At 48.9% G+C, this 14,830-nt stretch overlaps 1 protein-coding gene across 9 annotated transcripts in view; it reads right to left on the bottom strand.

The window, feature by feature from the left end:
• The window catches only part of Cdc14b (cell division cycle 14B), a 140,480-nt gene that overhangs the window by 60,003 nt on the left and 65,647 nt on the right, over positions 1–14,830 (bottom strand). The window lies entirely within an intron of this gene.

Here is a 14,830-nt window from a genome sequence, read left to right as displayed (position 1 = left end):
CCTGTGCGACCAAGTGGCTGCCACCCAAGGCCTCCACTGCCGCACCCTGGACAACGCCCGCTGCGCAGCCAGGATGACCCTCTCTGAGCTGCCAGCACGCCCCCTGCGACGGCCAAGGCCCCACTGAAAGACCACGACGCCCCCAGTGCGGCCACCACGACGCCCCCTTCGCTGGCCAAGTCCCCACTGCACGGCTATGACGATGCCCCCTGTGCGGCCAAGCCCCCACTGGGTGGCCAAGGACCCACTGCGCAGGCACGACGCCCCCTGCTCAGGCCAAGGCCCCACTACGCAGCCACAACGCCCCGGGCCCCTGAGAAACGCCCCCTGCTCAGGCCAAGGCCCCACTGCGCAGCCACCACAGCCCCGCCCCCGGGGTCCAGCAGGACCGAGGCACTGCCTCAAAATTGTCCAAGATCTAAAGATAAGCCTGCCCTTAGGAATTACCTGTTACCAAGATTTAAAAACAAAACCTCTGATATCCTTCCCAGCAGCCATTCAAGATACTCTCTAAACCTATGTCCACATTTTAATCTTAAGTGGAGGAAAAAAAACACACAGTATGCGTGTGATCCTGGCTGTTCTAAGACTTTTCTAAGTAATAGAATACCTACAAGCTGCTGGGAGCCATTAGCCAAGTAGGTATGACAATTTCCTTGCCAGCGTACCCCATGTTGCTGACATTTTGCAGTGACATTGAATGTAGTTGACCTTGTCAAGGACCAGGGCGGATTAGGGTGTTCCCGGTTTAACATAATCGGGTTTAGGGCGTTCCCAGTTTAGGTTCCAGGTTTAAAGTTTAAGATTATTCCTGCTGGGAATAGGGCGTATCCTGCTGCCTAAGTTCCCCTTGAGTTCTCGCGGGATTCAGACAGTATATTTTGGGAGACAGAAGCCCAGTGAAGGAGAATTTGGGAGAGAACGTGGATTTGGGCAGAGAACGTGGATTTCCCCAGAACGTGTTTGTATACGGCTGGTGTGAGTTCGGGAATAAAGAGTTGCTGTTTGAATCTACAAGCTGTGTGGTGGCTCGTGATTTTGTGCCCAGCCAGACTGCGGCAACAAGCCACAGGAGATCAACTGCTAAATTAATGCACACTTTGACACACAATCTTAAATGGTATTCACGGCATTCAATACATAAACCTTAAGAGAAGAACTGGAAAGAATTTTTAAATTCACCTCAAAGATGCCCAATTTTATGTGATTGCAAATATGACAGAAGTGCACATTTAAACTATGAAGTACTATATTTTCCCTCAAAAAATCAAAGGCACTTGGACAGTGTTCTGTGCTAGGAAGGTTGTGGGTAAACAGGCATCCACACACACTGCCTGTGGGCAGGAACAGAAATCTGGCCAGCCTCTGTGAAGGACCACAAAAGGGCAGTTTAGCAGAAATGTTTATGAAAACTGGAAAGATTGCCAAAATAGACTGTTAATTACCATTTACACACATTTCAGCATGTAGAGAACTGTATGTGAAACCTTTCCAGGAGACACAAGAAACTGGTACTCAAGGATGCCTTGTTGACAGGAAGCTGGTGTCTGAAATAGCATCCTTTTTACAGCTTCTGAATTTTGTGACATATGTTATTACCTAATGAAAATGACCACATTCTGAAAAGTTAAACATGCAAGCCAACGTTTTTCCGAAGCTGACTCTTCATCAGGATAAAACATTGGCCGGGTGTGGTGGCACAGCCTGTAATTCAGCAACTCTGGAGGCTGAGGCAGGAGGATGGCAAATTCAAAGCCAGCCTCAGCCACTTAAGGGAAGTCCTAAGCAACTCAGAGAGAACCTGTCTCTAAATAAGATACAAAATAGGGCTGGGGACGTGGGTCGGTGGTTGAGTACCCCTGAGTTCAATCCCCAGTACCCAATTAAAAAAAAAAAAAAAAAAAGATACAAAGCATGGCATGAAGGAACCCAGAAAACATTCTTGGTGAGGTTGAGGTTTTCCCTGAGAGTCCAGTACTGGAGTTTGTACTTTGGTTCCTTCATCTCTACCTCATGCCAGTGTTCTCTGGTTACCAGCACTGCACTAACCCACCCCAGAGACTAGTGACTAGCGACTAGCGTGCTGGTGAAGGGGCAATTGTTAGGAACCTGGAGCTAAGACACAGGGCTCTGTACAAAGCTGTGCTTAAAGGTCCACAGCTGACACTATTATCCTGGTGTAAACCCTGTGTCCCCCTTAAATGGTGGGACATAGTGGATATAGGACTCAGTACCACTGCTGTTTCAGGCATCCATGGGGCGGGTGTGGGGTCCAAAAATATACCACACATATCAGGGGGGGACTACTTTATTTGCGTGTGAACAGAAAGAACTCTGCCTGGATCAAGAGACACTGGCTTGCCACACTCCATAGTCCCCCTGGATCTGGGCTGACTGCTCAGGCCCTGCTGAGCACCTGGGGGAGAGCAGGGCTTCCCTAGACGGTGGGACAGCTGGCTTGGTAGGCAGGCAAGGCAGGCGCAAAGGAGATTCCACACTGCAGGCAAAGAAAAACGAGGCCCAACATGCAGGGCAGTACTGTATGCCTGTAATCCCAGCAGCTTGGGAGGCTGAGGCAGGAGGACCTCGAGTTCAAAGCCAGCCTCAGCAAGAGCAACTCAGTGAGACCTTGTCTCTAAATAAAATACAGAATAGGGCTGGGGATGTGGCTCAGTGGTCAAGTACCCCTGGGCTCAATACCCAGTACCAAAAACAGAGGCCCAACTGCAGGAGGCATCTGAACACTCAGGAGCAGGCACTGGGCATGGCTCTGGCTGTCCTTGAGAAGTGGCCAGGGGGCAGAAAGGAAGAAATGGCACAAAGGTACTGACTAAATAAAGAGGTTACCCATTAAAACAATGACAGCAGGCAACTACTCAGAGTGTGGAGCCAGGTGCTGTAGAGACCACCGACATTTTCCCAAGGCAAGTGTCAGCCTGTACCAGGTCGCGCAGCTTGCTGGGAAGTGGCTGGACGAGTCTGCACACAGGCTACTGACTGGAGTCCGCAGTGTCTGGTGTTCAGGTCTCAGCTACACAGACATGCCCTCATGCGAAGAGTAATCCAAACAACTTCATGAGACCTAGCTCCTGCCGGGCACGGTGGTGCACACCTATAATCCCAGTGGTTCAGGAGGCTGAGGCAGGAGGATCACAAGTTCAAAGCCAGCCTCAGCAACTTAGCAAGACCCTGTCTCTAAATAAAATACAAAACAGGGCTAGGGATGTGGCTCAGTGGCTAAGCATACCTGGGTTCAATCCTCAGGGCCACAGGAATGCTCAGCATGTGAGAGAGCTGGTATTTCAGCCCTGTGACAAAGGCGGTCTTCTCTCATAAGGGGCAAGTGGCTAATTATCACAACCGATAAAAATGCCTACAATACAGCAACCCATTGGGGAAAAAACTCCATAAAGCTATTAACCATCAACTCAGAAAAGATAGACAAATGACCAACAGCATTTGGAAAGAAAATGAATCTCACCAGTGGCCACCACCACTGCAATCTCACCAGTTTGCATAAAAAGCAAAAAGTCTATCCACACGGACAGATTACAGGAGAAAGTCACATGATTATCACTGAATACACACAAAAAAGGGAGTGCCTAAAGTCAGCACCTGGACGGGGGACATGGCTCAGTGGTAGAGTGTTGGTCCAGCACAGGAGAGACGCTGTTCACCCTCCAGGACTGCCAAGAGGAGAAAACCACTGCTCACTCACAATCCAGTGTGTCAGTGTGAAATTCAGCACCAACAGGGCAAAAAGACAACTCCTTCACCTGGTAAAGACCATGTTCCAACCACAGCAAGCACCACACCTCCCACCTAACTGGAGAAGCCACAAGAAGAAACAACAAGACAAAAATCCCTCTCATGACTTCTAGTTAATAACATGATTTCTGGAAGTGCTTTCTGATGCCAGCATAAGCAAAAGGGATAATTAGAAAGGAAGAAACGAACCTTGTTTTCAGACAGTGATTATGTACCTAGAAAATGCAAGAGATTCTGTAGGCAAACTTTTAAGGACAAATAAACTAAAAGTTTTACAAAGCTTCTAGATAACAATGAGTAACTCAGAAAACCAGGAGCTTTTCTACATCCCTGTATTAAACCAATCATGAAATGCAAGAAAAAAAATAAAAGATGTGCCTATTCTTTATGGCTAAGTGGAGAAAAAAATAAAGCAAGTATATCAATGGGAAGATTCAATAGCTCAAAGCTAAGGATCTTTCTCAAACTGATTCTGATCAAAATCAGGATCTGATCCGGGAGCAAGTTCAATCTTCCACAGGCCTCTCCATGCAACCTGGCAAACATCTCCTAAAATTGTTCTAGAAGAAAAACAACATAAGCAGGACCTTGTCCTGCTGAAATATTAAAATGTAGAACCACTTGGGCAGTTCTGGCAGTGCTGCCATAGTACAGGAGCTCAGAACCAGAGCCACACACCTGGAATCGCCCAGGGGGCTGACGCGTCCCCCCCACCACTGGGTAAGAGTACTGGACATCTGGCGTGGACAGTCCCCTGCCCATACTGCAGGGTGGGGGAGGGAGGACCCGATCCAGATCTCGTGCCATACCCTCCTGCCCCTCAGGAAGGGAAAAAAAAAAATCTCAGGTTAAAAACCTGCATACAAGAAGACAGCTTTAAAGTTTTTAGAAGAAAAAATAGGTTTTAAAAGGCAACTCCCAGACTAAAAAGAAGATAGCAACATTTGTGTCTAAACCAACCAAGGATCGGTATTTAGAAATAACAGAGAATAGGAAGGGAGAGAGAAATGGCCGGCAGCACCCCAGGAACGGGCAGAGGACGGGGTAAGAAACACACGGGAGAAGCAGCCTCGTCCAACCGTCCTGGCTCCTCGCTGGACCTGTGGCTTTGCGGCTTGCGCTGGTGAGCGTGCTTCTGCCTGCTCTGCGCCCCAAGATGAAATAAGGTTATGAGTCAAAATAAAGAGTGCAGGGCTGGGCTGGGCTGGGGCTCACGGCAGAGCACTGGCCTGGCATGTGTGGGGCACTCGGTTCAGTCCTCAGCACAACAAAACATTAAACAAATAAAATAAAGCATGCTGTCCATCTGCAGCTACAAAACATTTTTGTTGTTGTTTTAATTGTAAAATAAATACGGGGCTGGGATTGTGGCTCAGCGATACAGTGCTTGTCTTGTATGTGTGAGGCACTGGGTTCCATCCTCAGCACCACATAAAAATAAATCAATGAAATAAAGGTTTAAAAAAAGACATGGTCTTTTTAAAAATAAATAAGTAAGTAAGTATGTAAAGAGTGCAAGAAGCGACCCTCCAATCTTGGTGGTTTGGCTAGCAATACAGGCCGCTGCTGGCTGGTGCCACGTGTCCACTACGAACAAGAAGGCAGAGGGATCTGAGGAGGGTGGTTCTACTGTTTGCAGATGCACCATCTGGAATGTGTCCTGCACTCCTCCAATATGCCAGGGACAGTTTGCATAAGTAATTCCAGGTGCCTGCAGATCTGAATGCACAGATACAAACCATGTCCACATTTACCTGTGCTCCTCAATCCATTGGCCTAGAACTAAGGGAAGGAAAAGGGGAATCGAGACATCCTCACAAGACGTTGGTCTACTTAGCCACACTTCTGAAATACTCTAGAAATGATTTTTAAACAGGAGATTGAACATTTTTTTACCAGTATGATTTTTTATACTACAAGAACTATAAGTTCTCATACTGTCCAAATTGTTAGAGTAAGATTAAAAAAAAAAAAATGAAACTAAAAAAAATGTGACCAAGCCACTTAAAAGTAAGAAGAAATATCCTGACAAACAGAGTAAGACGGTGGGAATAAATTCAAACAGGTTACTCATAACAAAAAATGCAAAACATATCAACTCAACTGCTAAGACAAGATTTTCAAACTGAGGTTTAAAAACTCAAGCTGTATGTTGTTTAATAAAGTCACTGAAACAAAACCATACTGGGAAAATTTAAATGCAAGAATACAAAACAGTATGCTAATCAGTTGTCAGAAAAGAGTAAAGCAAGTGTGATAGTAACTTCAGCTCAAATAGAATTCCAAGCAGAAAGTAACATTCAACAAAAGACCAAGATGATGCACAATTAAAGATACAAGCTACCAAAAGATAATGATCACATCTTTTTATTGAATGTTTTCTTTTTTTAGTTACAGTTGAACACAATTTGCTTATTTATTTTATGTGGTGCTGAGGATAGAACCTAGTGTCTCACACATCTAAGCAAGTGCTCTACCGCGGAGCCCCAGCCCCAGCTCTACTGTATATTTTATTTAGAGACAGGGTCTCACTGATCCTCCTGCCTCGGCCTCCGGAGCCCACTGAGATCACAGGTATGCACTGCGCTGGCTGACTACATCTTTTAACAACAGATTTTAAATCTACAAAACAAAATTTAGTGAAAATAGGAGAAATTAATAAGTCTATCATCATGAAAGGCAAAAACATCCCGAATAATTAAAAAAAAGAAAAAAAAAAAACTATTAGAAGCCTATCTGGTGGATATAAACTGTCTTCAACAGAAAACACACAAACTTCTCAAACACCAGGACATTCACTGAGGCCATCATGGGTCAAGTCACGAAGAAACCAGAACAGATTCCAGGAAGCAGAAATCGTACACGCAGACCACGTTCAATGACCACGAGACAGTACCACCTGATGCAGAGATAATGAAATCCAACAACCTGAAATGTTAACAAAGGGATATTAAAAGAAAATTCAATACAAACTACTTTAAAAATTAACATCAATAAGAATTCTTCTTTAAATCTGTAGAATACACTTAAACAAAAATCTGAAGAAAAGCCAGGTGCGGTGGCACATGCCGTAATCCCAGCAGCTTGAGAGGCTGAGGCAGGGGGATCCCAAGTTCAAAGCCAGCCTCAGCAACTTAACAAGGCCCTAAGCAACTCACTGAGACCCTGTCTCTAAATAAATTACCAAAAGGGCTGGGGATATGGCTCAGTGGTCAAGTGTTCCTGGGTTTAATCTCTGGTACCAAAAAAATCTGAAGAAAGCGATTTGCCTAAAAATCATGATTTGCCATCTCTGTCACACTACTCACAAAAGAGTAAATTCCACCTGGATTAAAAAGCTGAACACAAGTACCAGCTCCAGCTCTCCACATTCCAGCCCTAGGACACAAGCCCTGGCTCCTGCGGGGGCACACAGCAGCAAGAGGGGCCATCATTAATTGATGGTGCAAAACCCAAAACTCTTCCCCTGCCCAGCCAGCAGCAACCAAGATTATAGACGAGTACCTCATTTTAGAAAACAGACAATATTTGTTAAAAGAAAGAGTACAGACAATAGAAAATTATACACATTTTCACCAAGAAAGGTATAAACAAGTTCACGGAATCATTATTTCTAGCAGCCAAAAACTAAAAACAATCCACATTTCCAGAAACAGAGTGAAAACATGCTTTCTCACAGTGGAATATTATTTAACAATGACAATGGAAGAACTGTGACTCATACATGGTGGGTGAATCCACAAAGGAAGCCCAAAACAAGAAGATGCTCAGATGCCTCCGTTCACACAGTTTCTGAAACTGGAAAGAACAAGTCTATGGCAATAAAAACCAGAGTGATGTTTATCCTTGTGGGGGTGGTGATCAGGAAAAGGCACCAAGGATGGCTTCTGGGGGTTATATTAGTCCATTTTCTGTTGCTATGATAAAATACTTGAGGCAGAGTGCTTAACAAAAAAAAAAAAAAAGTTTATCTAGTTCAAAGTTTCAGAGGCTTAAGTCTAAGATGCGGGGTGGGGGAATCTATTCTGCCTCTGGTGTGGGACTCCCTGGCTGTATCACATTATTATAGAGAAAGAAAGGAAATTGGCTGCATGCACAAAGGGCCAAATGCATGGGGAAGCCTTGTTTCCTGACAACTGAGTCCCACAAGAACCAGCCAGCAGAACTGCACTAATCCCTTCCATGGGTGGCACTGCAATGACCTCATCACCTTCCATTGGGCCCCACTGTTTGAAGGTTCCACTGCTTCTGAGCACTGCCGCACCAGAACCAAATCTCTAGGCTTTGAACCTTCAGGGACACCCTCGAGCCCTGGCCAACCACAGCAGGTGAGCAGGGTGCCACCTCAAGTTCCAAAAGTAACCGTTTCTACCTAGCCAGTGATGGACAGGTGTCAGAAGCAAAAAACAAACCTCTGCTTATTCCATTCCACCAAGATTTTTCTGAGGTGGCATCAGAGCATAACCTGCCTGTCCTGACAGACACCAAGCTGAAGACCTGGACAGCAGGGCTGGAGCTGCTGCTATGGCATGTGCGTGCTTCAGCAAGCCTGAGGCCCGGGACTCATTTCCAATGTGTGTGAGCTTACACGCGCGCATGTGCGCACACACACACACACACAGACAAAAAGACTTGGACTCACAAACCCAGGAACAGAAGGGACTAACGAAGCAGGTGTGGCCTGCACTGCAGCCCAATGACGTGGGAGGCTGAGGCGGGAGGATCACTTGAGCCCAGCTTGGTGAACATCTCAAAAAAAAAAAAGATAAATTTACAAAAACCACCATAAAACTTCTTTTAGAAAAAGAGGGGAGCGGTAGGATAGGCGGACCAGCCTGGAAAAACTGCCAGATGGCTCAAACTAGGACAGTTTGAACAACGAAGTGCTGCAATCCAAGGGCGCTGCCCAGGACACCCTCCACCCTGAGGGCAGATGGGCAGAGACCGGCTGCCAAAGAACACACCAAGGAGCTCCGACCGCGGGGTGGCCACGGGCCAGAGAGGCCACCGGGTCCTGCACCCCACAGCCATGTGGTGGGACGCGCTCACCCCGCGGCGCTCACGCCCCACGAGGGAAATCACAGGCAGCCCCAGTGCAAAGGGCCTTCTCCAGGACACCTGGCCACGCTCTCAGAACTGTCCACGTAGGGGAGAAGGAGAGGCCCACAGTGACAAAGGTGATGACAACCATACGCCATGGGACATCCTGGACCGAATCTGGAAATGGAGAAAGGAGGTCTGAGAAACGGGGTCTGGAGTCACTTCAGAGTGAGGGGCCAACACGGTGACACAGGGCAGAGGCACACACTGCCGCGGGCTCCACGCGGGATGTCAGGAGTCGGGCCTTCCAGGAGGGGACTAGGGTTAAATGAGGTCACAGGGTAGGGCGCTAATCCCAGGGCACTGCTGGCCCTAAAAGAAGAGAAAGAGACACCAGGGAGCTCCTCCTCGCAGGCCCAGGGGAAAGGTCACGTGAGAGGGCCGCGTCTGCCAGCCAAGGTGAGCGGCCCAGGAGAGGCCGGCCCTGCTGCCCCTTGACCGTGGACCTCCAGTGTCCACAACCACGAGCAACCAACCACCCAGTCCTCGATCATGGAGTCATGGCGTGGACCAAGGGGACATCACTAGAGAAAACTGAAACAGGGTGAGGAACGCACAGGACTCTATGCAGTCCTTGCAACTTTCTGGAAATCAAACTTTTTTTTTTTTTAAAGCAACCAAGCCTGGCACGCTGGCACACACCTGTGATCCCAGTGACTCAGGAGGCTGAGGCAGGAGGATCGCAAGTTTGAGGTCAGCCTCAGCAACTTAGTGAGGCCCTCAACAACTTAGCAAGACCCTGTCTCAAAATAAACAAAAATTAAATGAGCTGGGGATGTAGCCGGTGGTAAAGCATTCCTGGGTTCTATCCCAGCACCAAAAACATAAAAAAATGAACAAAAAGCTTAAAAAGCAATTGGGAGAACATATCTGTAGCTTAACAAAGCATAAGCATGAATAAAAATACTATAAAATATCTCAAAATTACAAACCGAGAAAAAAGAAAAATACAAATGACCCCCAAACAAGATGTTTGACCAAATAATTAGAAAATCATAAAGCAATGAAATTTTATTTCATAGTATCAAACTGGAAAAAAATTATAACACTGGTAGCAGGGGTGGGAGGTATAGTTCAAGGGCAGAAGTAGGCTCAGCATGCAGGAGGTCCTGCATCCAACCTTCAGCATTAAAAATGAATAAATTGCATGCTGATATCAACAGTCCCCGCGCTTCTCTTCCATAAAGAAGGTGAGGCTGTAAGTTGCTGGGCGCTCTGGAGGGCAGTCCCAGGGTCGTGCCTGGGACCTCTGACCTGGTCAGGGCCCTCTTGACATCCACCTGGAGACATGCCTGGGTGCAGGGCCTGGAAGCAGGGCCAAGCAGCTGTGTTCACGATGGCCGTCTGCGACACAACTACACAGCACAGCTGTCGACCAGGGCTTACAATGAACACAGTGAATCAGGGTGCAGTGGTGCACACCTATGATCCCAGCTTCTGGGGACAGGCGGAGGGGCCGGAGGACCACTTGAGCCCAGGAGTTCGAGGCCAGCCTGGGCAGTCCAACAGAGCCCACTCTGTAGGGAGACGGAGGGGCCTCTCCCCCCAGCCTCCCCCCCAGCCTGTGTGCCTGCTCCTCCTCCGGGTGGTGCAACTGCAGCTATTTCCAGCCAGGACAGGATCTACTGTCCCAGCGCAGGCCTGGGGTGAAGTCCGGCTTGGAAGCTCACACTCCAGCGGCGCCTTTTCTCTCTCCTGGGCTCACCCTCCCTTCAGCCAGGGCTGGAGATGCTCGGCGGTGACTCCAGTGGCCCTCAGGCCCAGCCACTGAGGGACACTATCTGCTCTGGCTTCTCCTCCTTTAAAAGCAAACCAAGGGCTGGGGAGGTGGCTCAAGCGGTGGTGTGCTCGCCTGGCATGCGCGGGGCGCTGGGTTCGATCCTCAGCACCACATACAAATAAAATAAGGATGTTGTGTCCACCGAAAACTAAAAAATAAATAAAAAATTCTCTCTCTCTCAAAAATAAAATAAAAAAAGGTCTTAAAAAAAAGCAAACTGGGGGCTGGGGATGTGGCTCAAGCGGTAGCGCGCTCGCCTGGCATGCGTGCGGCCCGGGTTCGATCCTCAGCACCACATACAAACAAAGATGTTGTGTCTGCCGAAAACTAAAAAATAAATATTTAAAAAAAAAAAAAGCAAACTAAGGGTCCCTGACACATCAAGGACTGGGGGAGGGGACACCACTGCTTTTATCTGGAGCCTTTAAGGCATCTGCTAACTGACAGGAGGCTGAGTGGCCTCTCCAGATGCCTCCACTCCTCCACCATCTCAGGTGACGGCCAGGTTACGGGGACTTACTTCCAACTGCAGAGACAGAGACCAAGTGCGCAGCTGGTCTGAGCCACATCCTGGATCCGGTTGTGCATCTGGGGGCAGCTGCTCCCATGAGAAGCTCCGGCTCCAGGGACCACAGCCATTACTTAGGCAGGAAGCCACCAGGGGCGGAAGAGCAGCTTTTCTGTCACTCAGACCTCTAGAGAATTTATAACTGAAACCCTGAACGCCCAGCCTTATTGCTTCCTTGGTAAAACAGCGGCCTGTTAGTGCACACAATGGCTGTCAGAAAGGGGCTCCGGCTGCTTGGGAGGCTGAGGCAGGAGCATGTCTCCGGCAAGATTGAGTCCAGCCTGGGCAGTGCAGTGCGCGCTCACGGCAGGGCGCTTGCCCAGGATGCCCAGGTCCTGTGCTGTCCCTAGCAGTGCTCCGTCCCCAGCAGCCCACGGGAGTGCACACACATCTGCTGAGACTCACTCACGGGTGTACCTGAGACCTCAGTCTGGTTGTCCCCCTCCAGCAACTGGCTGAGAGCTCTGTGACTGCTCCACCCTCTGCAGTCCCAGGACCTGGACCTGAAATACAGGGTCAGCTTTCTCAAGAGGAGCGGCCACAAGGCCAGGAAAAGAGGCGAGCTAAGCTAGACAATTAGCTGTTTTGTACCTGCTTGCTGATGAACATTTAGTAAGTGACAGCCGTGTGACCTGAGACTGGCTTTGCAGGTTACTGTTACCCATCAAACAAATCCGCTGCGTGTGGTGGCGCACGCCTGTGATCCCATCCACTCAGGAAACTGAGGCGGGAGGATTGCAAGCTCAAGGCCAGCCTCAGCAACTTAGCAAGACTGTGCCTCAAAATAAAAATAAAAAGGGCTGGGGATGGGGCTGAGTGGTAGGGCACCCTGGGTTCAATCCCTGTTACCAAAAACAAAGTCCTTAGGAGCAGAGCGTGACCGAGGGACTCCAGTATCACCTAAGGGGAACAGTGAGATCAGACCCGGCCGGCTTCACTCACTCAACCAGGAGCATCAGGTGGCCACCATCACGGTGGTGCAGTCAGACTCCTGACTCGGCAGTCACGTGAGAAATGAAGCAGCCACTTCAGCAAGATGCTCTTCCCACATTGTCAGCCCAGAACTTTGATAGATTCCAGTTTTTCTATGAAAGCGTTGCCGAGGTGGATGGCGTTGCCCGCGGCCTCAGCCTTCTTGGCAGTGAAGACAGCGAGACGGGCCTTCAGGTAACTCACCTGCAGAGGGATCTGCAGCCTCTCCTAAGGTACTCAGGACGCGTCCCAATTCTAGGCCACTAGTCGATTAATAAATGATTTTTCTTGAAAAAAACTAAAGGAAACTTAAAAAGCATGATCATGACTTTTTTTTTTTTAAATGGCAAAGAGTGGATCAACATGTTTATACTAAATACTCTTAACAGGAAACCAGGGCAAAGGATGTGAAGGTGTTTCACAAAAGATGATGCAGAACAGCCTAGGAGCTCATCAGGAAAAGGCAAACTAAAAACAATGAAAGGGCCCTCCCCACCCACCAGAATGGCTAGAATCAGAACACACACCAATCGCTGGGGAGGACGCAGAGCAATGAGAATGTCCCTGCACTGCTAAGGGGGGACCTAAAACAGTACTGAGATGGGAGGGGGGTCCTCCTGTACCACTGTCAGGTGTCAACTAGCAAACCCATGACAGAAAACAGTAGGGAAGTGCCTAAAAAAAAAAAAAAAAACAGGAAACAGAACTACTGTGTGATCCAGCAGCCAAGATACAGAAGCAACCTAGGTGTCCACTGAAGAAAAGGTGGTACCTGCACACCACGGAGTATTACTCAGCCATAAAAAAAAGAGGGAGATTCTGTCCCCTACAGCAACATGGATGGAACTGGTGAAAACGTGAGAAGTGAAATTGATCAGGCACAGAAAGGAAAGGTGCTGGACAGGGGATCGTGGAGAGGAGGCTTAGCAAGCGCAGGTGCAGCTCCACAGAAAGAGCAGCTAGGCCGCCCAGCAGCGCAGGGGTGGGCATGGTGGACAGCAACCCATCGAAACTGCAGAGGAGCTAGTGGAAGCTGACACGCAAAGATGATGTCTTCCATGACACATGCTATCGCAGTGACCCCATCCACTCATGACACGATACCCATCTGAACTGAATTGTCACACTGTGCACACAAATATGTACACTGTGTGGATTACAGACAGAAATGGAGCCTGGGTTGTGGCTTAGCTGGTAGAGCGCTCACCTCGTACGTGTAAGGCCCTGGGTTGATCCTTAGCATCACGTAAAAATAACATATATATAAAAATAAAGATTGTGTGTTGGGAGGGGCCACGAAGGAGCTTAGTGCCCTGAGCTGTGAGCGAGGGGACCATGGAGATGTGGGCCATGGGCCACGAGGGACATGTGAGCACCTTGAGTGCAGAGTGGACTGACGCAGTTGTCTGGGCTGTACACAGGTGTCCCTTTGGCTGGCTCGGCCTTCGATCATCTCACAGCGTGGCCTCTCTAGGTGTCAATCAATCTGCTGACAGCAGACATCAGGAGCTGGACTCAACCCCTGACACCAGGACCTCTTGCCTGTTTGAGGTGCTCCTGGCTCTCTCTCTTGCCTGCCTTGACCCCCCTGTGGGAGCTGGGTCAGGGAAGCCATCTCAGGACCCCAAGAAAAAGGTATTCTCTGTCTCTGTGTGGTTACTTCGAGCAGCCAGTTCACCTGGAGAGACCCTGGGTTCCATCCATTTACAACTAAAAAGATGTTTTTAAAAAACCAGAAATGGAGTCTGGCGGGGTGGCAGGTGCCTGCAGTCCCAGCTCCGGGGAAGGGGGGAGAATCACTGGGTCCACGGCTTCAAGACCAGCCTGGGAGCAGAGCAAGAGCCCTGTGTATGCGGAACTAGAAATGCAACTTTAAAAGACAGGAGGGCTGGGGCTCAGCTGGTAGAGCTCTGGCCTCACTGCACAGGCCTGAGGTCAACCCCAGCATCATGAATAAACAAACAAACAGAAAACCAAAGACAGAGGAGCCTTCGGTGGTCTCTTACATACACGTTCCTGTGACCCAGCCACCGTGCCTCCCAGGTAGACCCAGGGGAAATCAAAACGTGTCTGTGAAACGACTGGTACACAAACATCTGTAGCCCCAAACTGGACGCGACTCCAAAGACCACCTGGAAGGGAAGGGGACACCACCCAGCAGTACCAAGAGGACAAGGGGCTGAGGCACAGGAGGCTGGCCTTTAGGGATGGACATGAATCACTGCTGGGGGGAGGGGGCCCTCGGAAAGGGACACAGCAGGGACTCTGAGCCCTACTTCACAGTGCACACACCTGCTACAACGTGAACTGGGATCCCATACATAACTACACCACAAGTGATTCACGCTTGAGAATCTTAAATCCCCAGGCAGGAGCTGGTGACTAAAGAGAACAGAACATTCCCACAGAATGGGACTGCCACACCTGGGGCCCTGGTGCAGGAGGCCCGGGCAGAAGGACTGCATGTGAGGCCAGCCTCAGCAACTGAGTGAGACCCTGCCTCCAAATAAAAAATAGGAAGGGCTGGGGATGCAGCTCTGTGGGTTGGCACCCCAGGGCTCAGTGTCTGGTACCAAAAGAAGAAAGAATTACCTACAATAGACCATGAATAATAAATAACATTGAAGCTTGGAGGGCGGGGG

The sequence above is a fragment of the Marmota marmota genome, unplaced genomic scaffold, assembly GCF_001458135.2.
Source record: "Marmota marmota marmota unplaced genomic scaffold, marMar, whole genome shotgun sequence".
Classification (NCBI taxonomy): Eukaryota; Metazoa; Chordata; class Mammalia; order Rodentia; family Sciuridae; genus Marmota; species Marmota marmota.
Note: the sequence above shows the minus strand (reverse complement) of the source record. Positions and strands in the feature narration are given on the sequence as shown.